General features: G+C 34.7%; 1 long non-coding RNA gene and 1 other non-coding gene across 2 annotated transcripts in view; one reads left to right on the top strand and one right to left on the bottom strand.

Annotated features, from left to right (window-relative positions):
- Window positions 1-2,867: 2,867 nt before the first annotated feature.
- On the top strand, window positions 2,868-3,005 carry LOC111815754. Its single transcript, XR_002820397.1, has one exon. It is a non-coding gene; the product is annotated as a small nucleolar RNA SNORA8 (small nucleolar RNA).
- The window catches only part of LOC111815700, a 19,269-nt gene continuing 13,217 nt past the window's right edge, over window positions 2,868-8,919 (bottom strand). Inside the window, exon 3 of the long non-coding RNA XR_002820354.1 lies at window positions 2,868-3,109. This is a non-coding gene — a long non-coding RNA (uncharacterized LOC111815700). The remainder of the gene's footprint in view (window positions 3,110-8,919) is intronic.

Raw genomic sequence — 8,919 nt, 5'->3', positions numbered from 1 at the left:
TGATGCTTTTGCGAAGCTTGTTCTAAGTAGGTGCTTTAGACCACTGAGCCATCTCTCCAGCCCGAGATAGTTATTTCTTTCTTCCCATTACTTTTTTACTCTTACCTTTATCTAATTCTATTTGGTTTTTTTAATCTAAGGTAGATTTTGTTTTATTTTGCTCTCTGCCTCTTATTTATTTTCTTCTTGTTTCTTCTCCTATTTGCTCATTCTCTTTGCCTTCAAATTTGAATTTTTGTTATTATTTTATTTATTTATTTTTTGGTGGAACTGGGTGTTGATCTCAAGCCCTTGCACTTGCAAGGCAAGCACTTATTCTACTGAGCCATCTCCCCAGCCACATTATTTCATTATTATTAATAAAGTTTCACTTTATTAACATTTAGTATTTAGTTTACTGTGCATTATTTTTGTCTTTCTTTCTGTTGTTCTTGAGGGCACAGTTGTTGGTTTTTGTTGTTTTTTGCATGTATGGCCACTTAGCTAATAGTGATCCAAAGGGAAAGCAAGTCATATAACAAGTGGGAATGGATAGAACCGAAACTTTTCTAGGAAATGATGGATCTAGAGGTCTTGGTCACTAACTGGTGTGACTGGTGTTGATCTAGACTTTACTGGCTCAGTTTTTGTCTTTTGAGGAAATATGTCAGGTAGGTTATTTTATCTTTACCTTGAAGCCTGGTCTCCAAAAGATGTGTTTTATAACATGGTTGTGATGTGCTTTCATCTCTATCTTGATGTTCCTAAGCTAGCCCTATCTGATTGACTTTAAAATTTTTATTTTACTTATTTGTCTATACTATTCTCCCCTCTGAGATGTATCCCAAACTGGTATGAGGGAGCAAAAGGTGATTATTCTGGCTACTTCAGGCTCAAGGACATCATAACTGTGGCTGGCAACCAGTGATACTATGGAAAGGATATAACTTAAGATCCTCAGTAGACATCATCATTCTTGTCTTGGTTGTGTGTATAGCTTTAATTCTAGAAGAAGTAAGGCCAAAGAAAGAATATATCTTGGCCAAACAATAAGCTGAACAAGACTATTAAGCAACATTTTTTTTTCTGCTGGGAAGAACCAGAAATAGCTTTCCACAAGGGGATAAGGAAAAAGTACAGGGAATTTCAGAACCTGAGATAGTCTTAACCTGTAATCTAATACCTTGAACAGCCTTTGAGCTATTAGCAGAAGTATTAGGAATACAGGCACAACATGTAGTTTTTCTGATTGTGCAAGTATTCCTTTCTGCTGCAGCCAAACCAATCTGATTTTTGAAGATGTCTTGTCTCATTAATTTTACTTTTTTAATTTAGGAGACACAGACTAATAAAGGTGTTATTTAAGGCCTATTGAATATAGTTGGGCAAGGCCTCAATGTATTGTATGACATCCTCTAATCTTAGTACTGTTAATGTTGTAGATGGGGGAAGTTTGCAGGTTTGTCAATGTTTTTGACTCTCCTTCCTTGTAACTCCACAAATCTCAGTGTATATCTCCTTATCAATTTAGGGCATATCCAGGACCATAAATTATTCAGTACAACAAGTGAGTGACATAGAGTGCTTCCCACTTAATTTTAGGACAAGAAAACCAGTCTTTTACCAGCAAAGTTGTAAATTGTGTACATCATGTTCATCCTAATAGAGTTAAGCCAATGAGAACAGGAGTAACCTTTTGTTCCCAACATAAAGGGGCCTTTCTAATAAGATGTTCTTTAGAGGGAGTTAACCACACATAATCATCTCATATCTGAAAATAGCCATCTTTATGCCTATAATTATTGGTTCTCATGACAGTATTCTGACTTTTACTTAAAAGGGCTTTATCAGTGTCTATGAGAAAGTTTTAGTGTCATATTTAAAAAAATATATGTATAATCATACTTTATCATACTTAAACTTTTTTAAAGCTATTATTTGACTGATGGTCTCATTTTGGTTTTGTTGTAGGCAACTGAATTAGATAGAAATATTATATGCAGTCAGACAGAGTGAGGCCCTCAGAAGGAGCTAGTATGAAAGACAGAGTACATTGTAACTGTGAGAGAGACAGACACTCCCTGCTATTGCCCAGATCTCAAGGTAAAAGATCAAACACATGCATACCTCCATAAAGATAAGTATCTTGTACTGATAGTCACCTTGAGGAAGCCAGGAAGAGTCACTACCTGAACCCCCTACAGTAAAATTCCTTGTTCTATATTCATGCCTGTTTGCTAAGTGACGCATTTTCCCATTTGGTCCCCAATTTAATAAGTTTACCTAAGCAATGGTGCTTGAGCTCCTAAAATTTATTCTTCAATTGTAAAAAACATAAACTCATCCAGGTATCCTTCAGGTTGTGAGTTTCACTCCCCTATATCAGTTTGGAATATACTTTTTTATCACAAGTTGTTGGAACGTGAAAGGAAAATATTTGTTTTTAAGAAAAAGTTTATCATCACAAGCAATCCTAATTTCATGTCTAAGAAGATCTATATGCCTTGGAGGGATAAATACATTTAGTGTACTATGAGATTTGTCTTAATTAATGATATAGTTATATGGAAACCATGTCTCTTAATTTAGTAGTTCTATAAAAACATCTTTTAATAAGAATACATTATTGTTTTACCCACAGAAAACTTAACTTTTTGGTATTACAATTTGTTTCACAGCATTTATGATAGTGTGTTTCTCATAGGCTATGCTAACTGTTGGTGTCCCATTAGTGAACAAAGGCTGTAATAAGAACTTTCTAGGCATCTCCTCTGTTATTTATCAAGAACAGTTATGTTCAGCAGTCTTTTCAAGAACAAGGACCCTCTTTTTAGCTTAACAAATTTTAGATGACCTATGAGAACTAGACCATAAAAATGAACATAATTTGCACTGTATGGTATCTGCACTCAACAGTTATTCCTGCTGGTGTGTTCAAAAGACAGTGCCATAGAAATTCAGTATCTGGCATCCTTGGTTTTCATGTCTTTGTGCATGTTAAACCTGGTATTTCTATTGATACATTGTTTTGTTTTACGTTTGTTCATTTTAACACAGAATCTTCTATCTAGTGATTATTTTTTTCTTAATTTAGGGTGTCAGACTAAGGCAGATCCATCTACCATAAATGCTCTAAAGATGTATTGCTGGACGAAATTGGATATAAGACCACAGTTGTCACTGTCCATAATTCAAGTGGAGATAGAAGAATTGTGGCAGGGCACATGGGATGGCTGAAGTAAGCTTCAGTTCTTTTGAAAAGGCCTACTCTGAAGACAGCCTCATTAAAATGGCCCTAATTAAATCAACATGAAATTTCTTTAAAATAAAATTGACTTAATTTTTAAAAAAATGAACATATTTTTGACCAATAAAAGACTCCCAAGTTATTGTACATAGATAACAATATATATTATATTTGCAAAATACAAATGATCTCTGAATCACTTTGGAAATATGGAAATCTTGGTGGGAGCTTGTTTTTAACACTAATGACACTATCTACAAGCCAACTTAAGTTATAGACGAATATCTTAAAAATCTAACAATGCCAAAAATAAAATTTGTTGTGCTCAAACAAAACAGCTGTGTAACTAGTTATAGAATGGTGAGACATAAAGACAAACATACACAAGGTTATTTTTCTATAAATCACAGTGCAATCAGATGTGTCTGGCCATGTTAAATTATAATAATTATTGTGAGTTTTTCAGTTTGTAACTACAAATAAGACTAGTCAGAACTATTTATAGGTCAATTAACAGAGATCTCATTTAATAAAAATCAGAAGGAATAGAATTCTTTTACTTATAATCAATACTTCCCCCTCCATTTTATTTTCTCCTCAGAATTTTGGCCACATTGTGCCCTGTTTTCTTATCAGCCTCCACCTTTATACCTTTTGTCATATATTTAGACCTACATTTAGGAACATTTTTTTTGATACTATAATCATTTTATTTTTTTATTTTTTTTAAAGCTGTAACATCTTTATTTTTTTCAAAATTTTATTGATAAACAGCAATGAGACAGTTTCAAATCAAATCGGAAGTGCAGTTTCAACAAATAAAGCACTGCATATATTCTTCTTAGTGGTTAATTGCTGTACAAGATGAGGACTTGAGATCCTATTTACAAACACCATTAGAACAAATCACTCTACTCATTAAAAGAATGCAAAGGAACATTTATGGGAAACCCACCACACACAAGGGAAAACCCCAAAGCAGTTTTTTTTTTTTTTTGCTTGTTTTACTTTGTTGTACTTTATTTATTTATTTATTTATTTATTTATTTATTTTTGTGTTCTATGAAAGGGTCTACAGGGTGTTCAGGGTCTCATTACTAGATAGACTCATAGTGATCCACCTGTTTACAGCCTCCAAGAGCTGGGATTACAGGTGTGCACTGCTATATCCAGTCTCAATTGCTATATCAGCATGCCCCTGGGGTGGGGCCTGCATGGAAGGCCTGGGGTTCAAACCTGCACCCCCTGTGCCTGCTTGGAGTGTCTTTAATCTACTGAGATATTTGGCTGGCCCCTTTTTTCTTGTATTTTAAAGAACAAAGAGATTCTGACATTGAGCTCTTCATGCTACAATGCAAAAAAAAAAAAAGTCCCTTTAATTTCTATTTGATTATAGTAACCTCATGACATCCCCTGAGTTAATTCTACATCAGTGAAGATCTAGATGGAGATCAGAATATACATAAGACCAGACCACCAACCTTTTTAAAGGTGTATGATACTGTTGTTGCAGGCAGCTGAGTTAGAAACATAGGCAGTCAGACAGGACCAGTTCCTCAAATGGGGCCGGTATGGAAGACAAGATAACTTTGCAACTTTGGGAGAAAGAGGCAGTGCTTCTGTGGGCCAGACCTAAAGAAAAAAGATCAAATAACTTCCTAAGGACAGACATCAGGGTTCAATATTCTAAATAAGTCTCTTACCTTGAAGACACCTGGAAGAGTCATTAACTCAACCCGCTACAGGAAAATCTTCTGTACTGTATTTATGCCCACTTGCTATGTAATTCACTTCCCCATTTGGTCTTGGATTTAATCAATTTTACTTCAGCAATTGTGCTTGTGGTCTTATTGGTTGACCATAGTTTTTTCCCAACTCATGCCCACCTAGCGAGTTCCAAGTGTAGTCACTTTGGTAGTAGTGATACAGTAGAGAGACAAGTCACTTAGCAAGTGTGTGTGAAAAGAACAAAGACTTCTTGTAGAAAATGATGGGGCTGGAGGTCTTGGTCGTTGCCTGGTGTGACTGATGTCTATCTAGACTTGAGTAGGCTTGGTGTTTTCCTTTGGAGGAAGTATGAAACTTTGGTTATTTTGTGTTTACCTTAAGGCCTGGCCTCCAGCAGATCTCCAGCTGTGGTTATAAAGTATTTTTATCTTTGTCTTAACTCTCTTGAGGGTCTCACCCTAACTGACAGTCGGTATTTTTATTTAATTTAGATTTGTGTAATAACAGAAACATAAATGCTATAAACCTCACATGCTATAAGCAGTAGTTATAGGTTATTTTCAGCTATTTTTTTAAAGATTCTGGAAAGGTCAATGCAAGTAAAATTATAGATGCCTTTACCTAGAATCCCTAAGTAATTAAGAGTGTGTCATGAAAATTGTAAAAAGAGGGTGCTCAGTAATGTATCAAAAAATAATTATCACATACAAGTACTTCTAAAAAGTACTTGAGACCTTATGTTTTATTTTTTTATTTTAGGACCTGGCTTCAATGTAAAAAATCAGAAGATAAAACCATATCACATGAGAGGTCAATGGTATTATTGATTAAATTTAAACACAGTGAGAAAAAAAATGACTCAGACCTGATTACCCTTAGGTATTAAGTTCTCATTTTTTGCTGTATGTGTCCATGTGTGCTGTCCATATATGTAGCTGTTTATGTCTAATAAAATATCTTTCTATATTTATTATGTATTATATCTTTAAATAAAATATGAATGTTTTCACATATAAATGTGACATTCATATATAGACATAAATTGCATATTTATTAGATATAGGGAAAACTAGAATTTCACCATTGAAATAAGTATTTAAGCTTTGAAACATACCTCTGTGATTCTGTAAGGAAATAAAATAATGGCTCATGCAGTGTGTTTGCACTGTAAGCTGCAACTGCTTCCTGCAGTCCCTTTCTCTTTGGCTCTGTATTAACATTGGCTGAAGAGATGCTGGTGATATTCTGACCTCGGAATTAAAGCACCAGCCACTGCTTTCTGAGTTTCACAATTCTGTTAGGTGAGGGAAAAAGTGGAGCAGCTTCTCCTGACTTCCTCAGATTTGCTGCCTCGCTTTTCCCTCGCTTCTGCTGACCCAGTGACACCAGGCTTCCTGGAGGCCCTGAGGCAGCCGCTCCCTCCCGCTGCCCTTCACAGCTCCATGAGATTTCTGCACTGACTGAGCTCTGTGAGTGGGCAGGGCATTAGGAAGCCTGCTAAGGGATTTCTTCCACTGCTCTCTTCCTTTTGGACCTGCCTGCTCATCTCCTCTGACAAGTATCTACAATCTACTTATTTTAATCTCTTACTTGTAATGCTTATATTGTTTCTGCCTTTCCAATAAATACAATTTCAAGAAATGAATACAGGAACGTGCTTATGAAGTAATCTATTCTTTTGTTTTCCATCTGGATAATAAGAGCATGGCTTTTGTTATCCAAAGAAATCTCTAGAATCCAAATAATTGTCTAAGAAGAATTTTCAAATCCACAGAAAGCTCTAGGAAATAGAGGAGGTACACTCATTATTTTCAAGTCAAATAGCAATAGATGCCATATAATTTCTTATATTCTGGATTTAATAAATAATAGTTTGGATTAAGACTTACCCAATAGCCACTTTCATTGAATGTTAAGAGTGATAATCATTTTTAGGAGAAAAAGTAATGACAAGTTTTATTTTATATTTTTGTGATCAGTTAGTATACACTGGACAGTGATCACATAATTACAATATTATTTAATGACTTTAGCAGCACAACAGTGTGGTACATTTTATAAATTAGTTTTGTAGCATCATATGTAATTTATTTTATAGGTCCCGAAAACAATGACACTTGTATGTGTATTTGACCAAAATTTTGGAAAATAATTACAATGAACTACATATTTATACATTCAGAATGTCTTCAGGTAGATTCCTTTACCTTTTTACCTATGTAGTTTATGAATTCTAAGAAAACTATCACTTTAATCTATAAGAACAGGATTTTTCCTTTTTGGTACCTACCATAAAAACACAAGATTTCAAATATAAAGGATTTATATTTTCCTTACATTATGGATTGGAAAACTCTAAGGGCCATAGTAACACATAAATTATATTCGTATGGGGTCTTTTGCTGGCAATGGTTTCAAAGGAAATTTTCTGGGATGTTTATATCTTCCACCCATCAGAAAATAATAAAAATCTTGAAATTTTGTTAAAGATTTTCTTTATTAAAATCTTTTCATGAGTAAAGCAATGTCAATGGAAGGGTCAGTAAGACAGCTCAGTAGATTAAGTGCCTACTTAGGCCAGCAGAGGGACTGAGATTCGGTCCCTGGCACCACATGCCATGCTGGACCCACCCCAGGTGTGCGGACCAGCCAAGAGACCAGGTGTGGTGGTGCATGCCTATAATCCTAGAGCTGGTGAAGCTGAAAACAGGGGGTTCACTATGAGTCTGAGCTGTGTAGTAAGACTCTGTGCCAAATACATTTTTTTTAAAAAGTCAATGGAATTTAATAAATATATAATTTGTATATATCAATGTTATACTTTATACATGAATATATATTTATATTTCAATAGATAAATACATATTAAGCATACTTTTTAAGATATATACAGCTACAGATATGCAATTATACAAGCTCACTGAAGCACACATACAGCAAAAGATGAGAACTCATTAAATAAAGATCTTCTATTCTTCATAATTTATTTTCTCATTGTGAGTAAATTTAGTGATATCATTGACCTTTCATGTGATATGGTTTCATTTTTTGTGGATGGTGGTTTGTGTCACTTGAGGTTTATCCTAGTTCCAGATTGGCATTATAATAAGGAGAAAATGAATGTGTAGGAGGGCCTGAGATTCACTGTAGACCTCAATTCACAGATACATTCAAAATCTCTTTTCTGTAAAACAGGTTCTGAATGCACTAAGATTAGTGCCACATTCTATGACAGTGGGTAGCAGAGTATTTTGCCCCTTCAGAGACATCTATCCTAATGTCTGGATTTTGGGAATGGTGCCATTCTGCAAAAGGGATTTTGAGGATAGATTAAATTAAGAATCTTAAAAGGGAGCAATCATTTTAAATTATTAAGCTGAAACTAAATAAAACCACAAATGTGTTTGTAAGAAGGAATAAGGGAGATTTCTGAAAGAAGTAAGCAATGAGTGAGTGAAGCAAAGTCCTTCATGGTTTACTTTAAAGATACAGAAAAGAGGTCACAAGCTAAAGAATTTAAGAAGTGCAGCTCTGGAAGCCAGGAAAGAAATGGACAGGGGTTCTCCACTGGTCCTCAAGAGAAAAAATAGCCCTTCTGACAGTGTGATCGTTCTTGAGTTATATTTACTGCCCAACTTTGGACTTAGCAAGATGTATTATGGTAAGATGTAGATATCAAAATGGTAAGTTGTTAGGTAGAAGCATGTGGACTTACAAATATTCAAATATTTGAGTGATGATTACTACTAGTTGATAAATGTTATAGTTTAGAAGCCCAATTTAGGGAAATAGTGTACTATGGAGGAGACTAGAGTACATTATAGATGCACAGTGGTGAGCTGCAATAAATGAAAATATTATCTTTTTTCTATCCCCCAGTTTTGTTTAGTTTTGTCAGAGAAGGGTATTCCATTGTCATTTAAATATTGTAGGTGCCTGAATTCATCAAAATATTCCAATATAGT

Source organism: Octodon degus, unplaced genomic scaffold (assembly GCF_000260255.1).
Source record: "Octodon degus isolate 3935 unplaced genomic scaffold, OctDeg1.0 scaffold00020, whole genome shotgun sequence".
Lineage (NCBI taxonomy): Eukaryota > Metazoa > Chordata > Mammalia > Rodentia > Octodontidae > Octodon > Octodon degus.
Note: the sequence above shows the minus strand (reverse complement) of the source record. Positions and strands in the feature narration are given on the sequence as shown.